This window comes from Talpa occidentalis, unplaced genomic scaffold, assembly GCF_014898055.3.
Source record: "Talpa occidentalis isolate TD23 unplaced genomic scaffold, MPIMG_talOcc4v2.1, whole genome shotgun sequence".
NCBI lineage: Eukaryota > Metazoa > Chordata > Mammalia > Eulipotyphla > Talpidae > Talpa > Talpa occidentalis.
Genome location: NW_026555331.1, coordinates 104,842,732 through 104,855,760, shown reverse-complemented (window position 1 = coordinate 104,855,760; position 13,029 = coordinate 104,842,732). Strand labels below are relative to the sequence as shown.

The following is a 13,029-nucleotide window of genomic DNA, read 5'->3' as shown; positions in this document are numbered from 1 at the left end:
AAACAGGGAATCATTGACAACAGCAGGTAAATCAGAACATGTAAACAGAAGGAATGACCCAATGAGCTGTTTCATACCGTCGACAGGCAGCATAGGTAGTGAGGATAGAGGAGGAAGAGCACTTGAATCCTTACTACCATCTCCTGTTGTCACAACCGCAGCGGAAGTAAACAGGTGAGCAAAATAAGGTTGAAAGCCTACATTCTCCTTGAGGAATATTTTGTACCTGAATGGAACATAAACCAAGCATCTGCAAAGGTCTGTGTGGACTGAACTTACTTTAGAGACAGTACATCAATTTGCAAATAAAAAAGAAAGGATTATTGAGTAGTAATAAGCCAACATTTGCTCTAACAGTTATATGATGTCCACTAATAAACTGTGTTTACTGTAATGGAAACCTTTATTCATTGTGCTCACAAAGAAACTCAACCAATGGAAAGGAAGCATGTTGGTGTAGACACAGATGAGTAACAGGGCTGGCAGATCACCGGGTGAGCTGGCAGCTGTAGTGGACATGTCACAAAGACCATGCCAAGGGGGACAGTTACAATAAGCAGTGTCATTCCTTCGGGTCTCCAGAGAAAGAAAACGTCCTCTCGGCAAGCATGTATTTTTTCCTCACTTGGTTTTCCTTCCAAGTTCTGCCTAACTTCTTGTTCTTTGGATCATCTCTCTTTTCTCTGGAGTAAAAAGAGAAAAACTTGTGTTTTTAATGACATTAGTAAGAAAAACAAATAAGGAATTATGGAAGCTTGAACGATAGTATTCCTGTTTACAGACAACCTCATTTTGAAGGTCTCGGGGAGGTGACATGGAAAGAATGTGTGTGGAACTAGGGGGTTGCCTCCTAAATTGTTGTGCTCCAGGTGCTGCTGCCTCACCTGGTCTCGGGTCTCCCCAGAACTCAGGCACCCCAAGTTCTGGCCACATTTATGCCACTCACAGTTGTGTGATCTCACCAAGCTTGGGACTGTCATGGGATGTGGTAGTAGGGACTTAAAGCTACAGGATCACAAGGCCGTTGACTTTATAGTATAAAAACAATATCTTCTGGGCCTCCCCGGTGGCGCAGTGGTTGAGTGCTGGGTTCCGAAGCTGCCGGCAGCATCTGCAGCGCCGGTTCAATCCCCGGCTGCTCCCCGGCCTCGGGAGGAGGGTCCCACATGGCACGCAGACCTCTCCTGCCGCCCGCTGCTCCCCTCAGCAGTGTACTTAGGTCCTTCTGCCTGCTCTGCTCCCCGCTCTGGCGCTGGTGAATTCTCTCACCCTCCCGCGCTTCTAACTGTACCCAGTGCTTGTATGTATCAATCAATCAATCAATAAATCAATAAATCTTTAAAAAAAAAAACCAATGTCTTCCATTTTGCCAATGAGTAGCAGTTGAAAACACTTCAGTCTTTTTAACAACTTCATTGAGATGTAGTTTATATATCATACATTTCACCTGCTTAACGTTCTTCATGGTTTTGGTATGTTCACAGAGTCGTGTGACCATTATCACACTCTGATTTCAGAGTTTTTTCATGACCCCTAAAAGAAATCACATGAACATACCTTGTTACTCTGTCCCCAATCCCAGGTAACCACTACTCCATGTTCTGTCTCTAGCCGTCTGCCTAGTGGACATTTCATATAAATGGAGTCTCATGCTCTATGACCTTTCATGTCTGGCTGCTTCCATTTAGAACAATGTTTTCAAGGTTTATCCGTCTTCTGGCCATGTATCAGTACTTTGTTTTTAATGCCAAATAATGTTCTGTGTGGGTATACATTGATGAGTGATACCCATTGGTGAGTGAGGGAGAGTGGCATTTTGAGGATCTCCCAAACTGTTTTCCAAAGCAGGTGCACCATTTCATGGCATTAGTAAGAAAAATAAGAAACATGGTTTAACAGGTTCTTGTTTATAGACGTCCTCATCTCCAAGGTCCACCAGCACTGTATAAGGATTCCAGTTTCTCCACATCCTCTGTCAACACTTATCATTGACTATTGGTCTGATTAAAGGCATCCTGGAATGTGATATAGAATCTCATTGTGGTTTTGATTTGCTTTTTCCTAGTGACTAATGATGCTGAGCACTTTTTCATATGTTTATTTTCCATTTGAATACCTTTGGAAAATATCTATTCATATTTTTAATTGGGATATTTATCTTTTTATTGAACTCTAAAGAATTATTTATATACTCTATTATCAGATACATGGTTTGCAAATATTTTCTCCCATTCTGTGGTTGCCTTTTTACTTTATGGTATCCTTGGTGTCGTGTCTAAGAAGCTAACTGACCCAAGATTAGGAGGATTTATTCTTATGTTTTCTTCTAAAAGTGGTACAGTTTTTAGCTCTCATATAAGTTCGTTGTCCATTTTTAATTCATTGTAAACTTGGCAAAATTATCTTTCCTGTGGATTGGATTGATTTTTGTCCAATTTTTCAGATGGGATGGGGAGCCAGAATATAACTGCTCTGCTCCAGAGACCACCGGACAACACACCATCTGTCAAAGTGTGTTTGTTGCAGCAATTGTATACATTGTACCTGGTGGCAAGATGAAAAGTCCTTACTGCTTTTTACCCTTTGTTTAGTTTTTACTTCTCTCAAGTAAATGCTTTAGAAGGTGGTACTATTATTGCATTTTCTCTTTTTTTCTTTGGCTTTGAAAATTAGAGGATTTATATTCTGCTTTGCTAAGCCACATAATTTACTGGAGGAAAACATCGCACCAAAGTAGAAAACTAAAATACTGCATTTAGATGACAGTTGACTGAAGGTCCTTATCTAACTGAAATTCTTAAAGACTTTACCCAGTGAATTTACTTCTCTAACTTGGTTATTTTTAATTCATGCTTTACTGTCAAATGAGCATGTCGGCTTGTGAGAGCTGGGAGCGCAACTGGTTAAGAACTCCATGTGGAATTAATGATGATTTCCAGCTCTTTCAACTTCCATGTGGCTAATTAAAAAGTAAAACTTTCAAGTGGTTGACTTCCTAAAGAGAAATGCATTCTTCGCGTTGGCTGTTTGCAAAATGCCTCTTCTGTTAAGGAACCTGTGTACAGTTTTTACATCTCATTTCCTGGATTATCTTCCCTGTGCCAGCTCACAGTGTGGGACATTAGGAAACGGTATGCCTTTTTTTTTAACCACTTAAAAAATTCCCAGGAAGGTTTTTTTCCACTCCAACTGCCTTCCCATTATGTTCTGCAGTCTGCCAAGCTTGCCAGAGCTCAGCAGGTAGCCCACATGGTATGCGTGTCTGTGTGAGAAAGCTCCCCTGATGTGGACAAGATGTTGGTTGTAAAATGAAGCCAACATCTTGTCCACAAGTGTGCAAAAATACAGTATATCCACAAGCACTAAAGCTGTAAAGAATATTTAGTCAAATACGGCTCACTAGAATGACTCTATTGTTGTCATTGTGATTTGAGAGCAAAACATCTAAATCTAGGGAAGAAAACCTTCAGCCAGACTACCTGTTTTGCTTTGTACTTCTTCCTAAACATAAAACATCATAATATTCTCATTTTTTTTAATATACTGGAAAGTCCCCAAGGATAGTCCAGGCAAGATTTACTGTAGACTATTTCTTACTATAAAAACAGCTCTGCTGAGGTTTTGGAGCTTACATTTCAACCAGGTATTACTTTCTCAGTGCTTGAAGTATTATTTTGGAAAAGTAATCTGCTTAGTAGTTATCAGTCAACAAATCTTGTTTGTTATGTTTGCCTTCTGTGTCTGAACTCAAAATTATTCTGCTACTTTACATTTCTCTTTATAGATCAAATATTACCTTTATTAGACCATGAACCATTGATTTTAGAGCATTATAAAAAGGTTTTGATCCTCTTTGGTCTACTTTGACCAGGAACATTTTGGGTCACATGTAAAGACAGACTGTAAGAGTCAGAATTTGAATATATTTACTAAAAAAAAAAAAAAAAAAAAAATTTCAAAAATGGAAGTATGTGAAAGTAGCATCTAACAGCGAATAGCGTTACTGCAGCTCTATTTGCCTTGAACTATGTTTAGCCTTCGTGTATATTTCTCTCCCCTTTTGGACTGTAAACTCCTTGAGCTGAGAGTCTCAAATTTGTTTTACTATCTAGCCTACGATTACCCCAGAGCCAGCCCCAAGCAGGTACTCAGTCATGTTTGTGGGATTGAATCATATTCATAGTTCCTAGAGCAAACACTATAGCCAAGAAGGGACATGCAAGAAAAGACTGACTTTTCCATTGGTATATTAATTAGGAGCTTATATGATGGAAGTTTTTCATTGTATTTCTTCCTCAAACTTGGAATTATAACAAAAGCTTTTTAAGGTGGCTGCTACCACCCAGTTTTAAACAAAAAAGTGTGGTGGAAAATAAAGGTTGAATTTTGAGGGGTGGAGATGGCATTTTTTTAAAGGCGACTTGGTCTCTGTTCTACCTCTGTCTTTTTGCTTTTTACCAAGTTAAAATGGAAGTGTGGATTTCTCTTGGCCCATGCCTTGCCTTGGCTTCTCTCTGTGCCTGTGAATCCACTTACTGGCTCTGTTACTCTCCACACAGGGAGGGGCTCTTCCTCAGCTCGTGGGAGCAATACCAGGACTGACTTTCAAGTGGCTGTGTGAGAAGTCTTTGAATAGCAAAACTACTGAATGCTAAACCAATCAAAAATGCCGTCTTCTACTGTATGCACTTCCAACTTACAGCAACTCCTAACTTACAAATGGGTTGGATTCCAAATTCCAAACCATAAACCAATTGCCAAAAAAAAAGTTCTTTTCTTAGAAAAAAGTGACCACAGCCCCAGGTTACTCCTAGACCCCCTGCTTTATCTAACCACAATGATGCTGAATTTTGTAGCTGCATTATTAGCAAATGAAGGAAACAATGCCATATTAATGAGTGTGGGTTTGAATATAAGTAGTTGATTGTTTATGTTGAATGTTATTGGTGGTTCAAAAAACATTTTAGAGGACAGAGGAAAGTAAAAGGAAATGTTTAAGGAGATTTTTAAAATAAATTCTAGGAATGTCAAGGAAAGGAAGGAGATTCTGAATAGTTCAACCTAGGTAACAAGAGGAGAAAAGAGGAAAAGCGTAAACAAGGATATAAGCCTAAGTATAAAAATATTAAATAAAGATTTTTCCCAGAGAAGTTATCCGAACTGCAACGACTAAGAGACAACACAGGCAAGTTTTGTATTCATCCCCAATCATCCCCCATAAATGGATAAAAGTATTTCTTCCCAAGATTTCAAAGACTCCCACAGTGCTCATTTATTCTTACAATGAAATGGGTGTGGGAACTTTTGAAGGTTTTTATGTGTGGAGAGTACAGTAATAGAAACTTAGAATAATTCTGCCAAAAGATTTGATGTTTATAACTTATCTCATCTTTGCTTGGTATTCACTCACTTAAGAATATATCACATTTTTGTAGTAGGAGGAAGTGTGGCTGAATGGCTTTTGGAATCAGACCCAGATTTGAATCCTGAATGACAAAAATTTAGGACCAGGTAGCCATGGTCATCTCTACATGTCTGAGCTCACATGTGAGTATGGAGGAGAGACATGAGTATGTCCACATCAGAGACTGTTGGGTGTCCATCCTGGTGTCATTTGTAAAGCACCTCCTGGCCTGCCTATAAAATGCCGAGTGAGTGACAGCCACCATTGCCAGGCCTTACAGATCAGATTTTCACATGTCTGGCTCAGCCTGATCACATTCATGTAGAATATCAAAAACGCCATCAGCATAAAGAAGAGTAAAAAAAAATTTCAATGTCGATGAAAATGTACACTTCAAAGCTAAAAGAAAAAAATCTCGTTTCCCAGTAGCCTGCAGGTCACTACACATTTAAATGATTCTAAAATAATTCAGCTTATAGGCTTGCTGGAGAGTGGGCAAGGAGTCTTTTAAATATATCATGACTGAGTTCATTTTCACATCTGAAAGACTTCATTTTTTCATCTTTGGTCTTGATTTAGTTCTAGCTGTAGCTGTTTAAAGAAAAGATGAGTTTGCAGTAAATGGATATACATTAAAATGGTTTGGGATAAACCATGTGCGACTAAAACCTTCATTTTTAAAGTCTTTTAAAGAAAAGTCTGTGTTTCATGTCGGGAATCATAAGTTTCGTTTAGTGTTTCAGGCTGGTTTCAGAGTGGAATGAGAACAGAACATGTGCTGTGTCTCCCACCTGCACCTCCGTTACAGACGACAGTGCCTGTGATTTACGCAGCAAGTCTTCAAAAAAGTAGCACTTTATGATGTGGCCTATCAACCACTGGTGTTTTTCTCCACGTGAATAGCTGTAGAGCCAAGATTATGCTACTTCAAACAGCATTCTAATTAGTCATAGACTGACACAATTCCTGCATTATTTTATCCAAGTTGGAACTTAGGAACAAATGGGGGAAATGCCTTAGGGAACTAACTGCCTTCTCCCTCCATCTGCAAAAGACCTTCCCAAGTCTTGGCTTTCTTGTTCTCTTACTCTCCATACTGACATAACTCTTGTCTGCCCTTGCACTCTTTTCTGTATCTTTTACTCCCTTACCCCTTTGTAAAATCACAGTGGCCCCTGCTGTTAGTGCATCAAATGAGTCTCTGCTCCAGACTCAGTTCATGATAACTCAGGGAGAATTCTTCCCAGGTAAGTCACCAAAACTCAGTATCATTGTCATGTGCAAACACACATGCATTGCATGAGAGTACCCCAGATGCAGCTAGCCCCATAAGCAGAGCTTACTCTCCTAATGTGATGGTCACATGTTTTATCTTTTTGCGAATACAGATTTTAGGGAGTGATTTTGTCGTTTAATAGCCCCTCTAGCTCAAGGCCCAGTAAACTGTGACTAATAAGCCAAATCTCATCTCCCCCTCCCCCGTTTTTGTAAATAAAGTTTTATTAGAATGCAGCCACATTTAATCCCTTATGAATTAATTGCCTTTGGCTGTTTCACTCTGTCGCTGCAACTGAGTGTTTGCAACAGAGACCACTCGGCTCACTAAGTGAGCCAGGGGCCACTTGGACAACAAAATATTTACTGTCCAGTCCTTTGTGTGCCCTCCATCTCATCTCTTTGTAGATGACCCTCCAGAAGACAAAAGATTTATCACTGCACGGAGAAATGCTCCTTTGCTACATCCTTTAGAAAGGAACAGTTAGAAAATCATTTATCTCTTTAGGTCTCCTGTTTCACATTCAGTACAGATATGACTGTTAACGCCTGCATTGTTTTCTGAAAACAAGTTAATGCAAGAACTTGAAATCACTATTCATGTATTATTTGAGGATTCTGAGATGTTGGTGGTATAAGGTCACCGCCCTCCTTAGGACTGTGTGCTGTTTATCAGGTACTTTTCTCAACATTCAGCATTTCTTTCTTTTTTTTTTTTTTTTTAATTTGCTTTCAATTTTTTTTAAAGATTTATTTTACTTATTTATACAAGCACTGGGTACAGTCAGAAACACAGGAGGGTGAGAGAATTCACCAGAGCCAGAGCGGGGAACAGAACCAGGCAGACGGACGAAATACACTGCTGAGGGGAGCAGCGGGCATGGCAGGAGAGGTCTGTCGCGCCATGTGGGATCCTCGCCGGTGGCCGGGGATTGAACCGGCACATCAGAGGCTGCGGGCAGCTTCGCAGCCCAGTGCTCAACCGCTGTGCCACCAGCGGAGGCCCTGCTTTCAATTTATAGAAGAAAATTAGTTGGAATATTTGTGTTACAGTGTTAAGATATAAACACATCTGAAAAGAATAAAAATAAAACAGATCACATGAACATTTTCTTGGTAGTAGAGCAAATATCTACAATTTTGAGTTCTTGTGAAAGCAGCTGAAGAAAACTACTAAACCATTTCTTTTTTCATGACAGTTTGATGTTTCCTTTTCCTTTATATCAAAACTAACAGAATTTCTGAAAATGAACAAGATATGTTGACATTTTTGTGTCACTGTATATGTGCCCTTTTTCCATTAACATCTGGGTGACCATGTTTTGCTTTGTGTTCCTCTTGGGAGAAATGGAGGACAAAACTGGAAAGTTCCAGTGGCTACCAGGAGGACAGATGTCAGACTCGCAATAACATTTTCTTGTTGTGTTCTTCTTTTACTAGTTTCTTGTAAGATATATTCTACTATCATAGCAACTTTGTTCTGATCACAAAAGAATACCTGTTCATTTTGGAGAATGTATAAAATACAGGGAAGAAAAGCACACAGAATAGTATTTACTACCTCATCACCCAGAGATAACCACAGTTGATATTTTCATGTATAGCTCCCAGGCTCTGTTCACACTATTATATGCATTCTTTTCCTTCCTACTCCATTTTCTTGGGCATAGTAGTGATGCTACCATTTCTTTGAATATTTAGTTTGACTAAGCACTTTACTAAAAAGTTTATACCTTAATCTCATTTAATCCTTAATAACATTCCTCTGGTGTGCAGGTTTTATAAACCTCATTTTACCCAAGAGAAATTAGGAGCCACGAGTCTTTGTTATTTGTCCATGCTTACCTGGTTCACCTCTAAACTCACTCACAGACACTACTGTACTCTGCTGCTGGGAAATTATGCTCACAGTCCATAAACTAGTGTTTGAAACTGGCAAACTAAGGAGCTTCTTCATGGCTAGTATACTATTTGGTAGAAGTGGTTCTTCTGCAGTATGCCCTGTAAGTGAGTGTTTGTTAAAAACTCCGGAATGACCCTCCCTTCCTGCTGGGAGCCTGGACCTCCTCCACATGGCTGCTGGACACAGTCCCTGGCCTCCTGGCCACTGAAGTTTATAGGGTGGCTGCCACTTCTGCTCCCTCCCCCTGCTGGCCACAGCACACAATGTGCTGGTCATCCCTCAGGCCACAAGCTGCCCACTGGAGCCACAGCAGCCTCAATCACAGAGAAGTATTTTAACCACTAAATAAATGGTAAAACAAAATGTAGCGGCTCCTGGAAGACTGCTATATATGTAAGTTTTGAAGAAGAGTCCAAAGGGAGGAAGTTGCTCATAATAATTTCAGTTGCAAGAAAACTGAGCTGCCACTTCCAATCATCTTGAACACTCCCAGCCTTGCCCATGCTTAGAGGCAGAGCCCTCAGGTGAGGACTGTGCCTGCCCTCCTGCTGCCACGACATGTGCTCCATGAAGTCTGAAGCTCCTCCGGCCTCACCGCTGCCAGTGTGACAGGTACAGCCAACCTGGCTGCTGGGCTATGTGGGCCACTGGACTCCTACTTTGTGGCAGCCATCCTTGCCAAGGCTTTCAACCCACTCTTCTGGAATGTGGTTGCAAGATGATCAAGGCCTTCAGATGCCCTACCTGGCCTGCTACTCCCTAGGTGATGCCATTCTGCTTCTGAATTTATGGACTCTCACTGCTTCACACAGGCCATGCTGAGCAGCCCAAGCCAGAGCACCTGGAAAACTCCACCCCTGCCGTGCGGGGCTGAGCACGTTTGTGTGCTCCAGCATCTTTGCACTGGGCTTCACCAGAACCTCCCTAGATTATCAGATTAGTTCAGGATCCTCATGGAGGCAAGAGTGACTACGTTTCTGTTCCATTTACCAGACCAGCCATATACTAGGGCAGCACGGCCAGTTAGCTGAGCTGGGCCACCATGGATGCCAGCCTTGCCGCCTGCTGCTGACTGTGGCTGTGGCCTACATCAATGTGATCACCCTGAAGGGTGTGGTCACCCTCCTGTATGAGGAGGCCTTTACTGCAGAGATCTACCAGCAGGAAGCCTGTCAGTCCCACAGGAGAAGCTTATGGGTGCTTGGCCATTTTTCTGAGGCTGCTGCCCCCGGGTCCACCTGAGTACCAAGACCTGCCAGCCATGGATGTGCCAGTGCCTTGGATCCGCTGCTTTGGGGTCCCAGGACATGCTGCCTTATGGCTTCTGAGCCCCCTGTCCCCTTGATGCCCCCAATGCACCAATAAAAGCATCCTGACTCCAAAACCTTTTTTAAAAAGTCTGCGTCATAGACTGTTAAAGATGGTAGTTGCACAATACAATAGAGGGCACTAGCAAAGAGCAAAGGAAAGAGTTAGTATATTTGAGAGCATACTAAATTAGAACTTAACAAAAGCAAGCTTTTTAGCAATTCTGTTTTCTGTGTTGGAAGGTAAATCTAAGATCAACTTTAGTGAGCCATAAAAGGCCTTGCCTGCAACTAACTTTCCATTGGGAAACCTAATAAAATTTTGTTAATGCATTGTGATTCAAAATTACTATGAAAGTTTAGAATAATAAAGTAGAATCTAAATAAAGTGCTATTAACTGTGTTTATATCCACATTAGGCTTAAGCTGTGCTGGCAATTGCATGTTTTTACTTTTCATTGTTCAACAGTTTCAAATGTACCAGAAAATGCTGGCCAAACACTGTTGCCCTAACTGAAACCAGATAGGTCCAGACTTCCAGAAGCTACAAGGAGAAAATAAATCCCTCTGTTCAAAATAATGTGAACATTTTAAGTATAGCAATCACATACCATTTGACTCAATTTGGTACAAGTCTGTTGCTTTTCAGTAAATATATGTATTGTATAATTCAGTACAAATGAACTATTCAGATAATACACAAACATGTTGACACAAAGTTATATGACCTCCTGTTGTATGTGGGCCTGGTAGATTCAGTTGTTATTTCATTTTATCAATAACATGTAACATGAGTTGTTTTCCTTGTAGGGTCCCTAAAAATTGACTGATGGGAAGAAACTCTTCCAGAATTGGTTTTGACCTTGTGGAATATTAATTAGCATTTGGAATGATTTAAAGAGTGCACAGAACCTCCTACCCAAATTGTGTTCCCAAATCCACCATTATGAGTTATTCCTTTCTGTAGCCTTTCTCCATAGAGCTTTTTTAAAATGTAGATAGTCTTATGAGAGTGTTGTTCAAGCAAGAGGTATGGATTATTGACTCTATATAAAACATCATAGTCCTTGTCCTTGGCAGGCTCGCCATTTAGTTGGGGGTTTAAAAAAAAAAATTGAAATTTCACTCCTTGGGAGAAAGCAACGCGGTAGCTCAGTACTGTTACTTACATGTGTATATGTGAGTATGCTCTTCGAAGCACAGTACCTCTGTTACAGAGTTTAATGCTTACAGAAGATCTAGTAGGAAGGTATATCATCCCCATTTTCTAGATTAAGACACAGAGTTGTTGAGAAACTTGCCCAGGGTGCCAGGCTAGGGTTAAAACAGCAGAGCATAATGGTTTGCTCCACTGAGCTCATCTCGAAAGGACCTTCCCAGTCTAAGTGCTTCATGGTTCATTTCTATAGTAAATTCCCCACAGAGAACTTCAGGGGTGAGGCTTGGGGTAGGGACTCCACAAGGAATTATCGATCAGGAGAAAGCTGCAGCCACTGCCTCCGGGAATCTTAGGAAACAAGGAGATGAAACAGCCTCAGCTACTTACCATTGTGCCCTTAAACTTTTGAGTATTGAGGGCATGGGAGTGGTCAGCCTCTTCTCCCCTGCTTTCCTCAACTTCAAGAAGACCTTGGGTGTTACCCAAAGAAGTTCACAGAAAAATCATCCAAGTCTTTAGCCCTGGCAACACCATGAAGATGAAAGGGAGATGTGTCCACTGCAGAACCATCTCCCTGGGGAGACCTCTTGCCCTGAGTGCCCACGGCACCGTGGTCGGCTGCCAACAAAGCTGCTGTTGCCTGTGAATGCTGCCAAGTGCACGGCCCCTCCCAGCAAGTCTGCTCCTTGGCTGCCTCCCGCCACTAAGCCTGGCCTCTGCAGTCAGTCCCCAGCGTGGAATGACGGAAGACACCAGCCTGGAGGGATTCTTGTGCTCCTAGTCCAAAAAAGCACTACCTCTAATCATCCCATGCCTCGATTTCCTTGTCTAAAGAATGGGCCTCCTAACACTTTTCCTATTCACACCACTGATTTTGTCGTGAGGATCTTGAAATCTTCATATGCACTGACATATTTGTGAAGCCTTGTATTTGCAAGACAACAGATGAAGGATGATGACAATAGCAAGACCCACGTACTCACAGGCTGATGTGTCTCCACCTTCCCCATTAGTTGGTAGAGCAGCCACATGTTCTGTTGCAGAAAGTCTGAGGTTTTCTCCCTAACATTGGCAGACTGTTCAAGAACCCAGTGGTTGCTCAGTCCAAAGATTAGTCTCACCTTCAGCTGCCAGGGGGAAAGAGAAAGCCAGCCTCTTCCCTGCCGCCTTCCTGGCACAACGCCGCTGTTGCCGGTGCATCCTGCCTGTGACTAGTGCTCGAGGTGAGCCGACAGATGCAGGCGCGGTCCACAGCAAGGCACGGAGACTATGGCTGCTTCATACTCCTATTTTTAGCCTCAATGCTTGGTTTTAGTCTTAAAACCAAGTATGACACCCAGAAAGCTGGATACAGAGGTGGTTCTAACATGGTCACATGGTATTCCCAACCCAGCCCTTGTCTCCATCTTAAGCCTAGGTCACCCGTCCTTACCCTTCCTGCCCTTGTAGTGACATCTCTCCCTTCGGGGAGTCTCATCACCCAGGCAGAGTTGTGTCCAACCTGGCTGTAGTGAGGTTTCCAAAATCTCTATTACACCCTTCCTCGTAATGTATGTGTATGCGTATGTGTATGTATATGTATATGTATAGACACAGTCTCTCCAGAAGAATGATCTGTATCTGAGTCACCTCAGTGCACAATCTACAAGTAGGAGAGTGCATAATCAAGTCTGAGGACTCCTGGGCCTTTTCTGTACTTGCTGCCACACACACAGCAGAGTATGTACATTCTAGAGAGCGTTGCTCCTTCACTCTGACACATAGGGAGATATTTGCAGGTGCATGTAAGTAATTCTCCCTTTGCTCGACACATGTTGCATTTGTTGTTGTGGAAATGCCTTCAAAAGCACTTTCCAGTCCCCAGGAGAGATTGCAGCCCATGCATAGCCATGTCTTGTTTGTTTGGGATAAGTGCTGCTCTGTGAGTTTTACTCTTAGACATCTTGGGGGCTGCATCACATGCCTTATTCTCCAAACTTGA

General features: G+C 41.8%; 1 protein-coding gene and 1 pseudogene across 2 annotated transcripts in view; both read left to right on the top strand.

The window, feature by feature from the left end:
- JAZF1 (JAZF zinc finger 1) overlaps positions 1–13,029 on the top strand; it is a 304,692-nt gene that overhangs the window by 216,214 nt on the left and 75,449 nt on the right. The window lies entirely within an intron of this gene.
- On the top strand, positions 5,645–9,824 carry LOC119257423 (phosphatidylethanolamine N-methyltransferase-like; annotated as a pseudogene).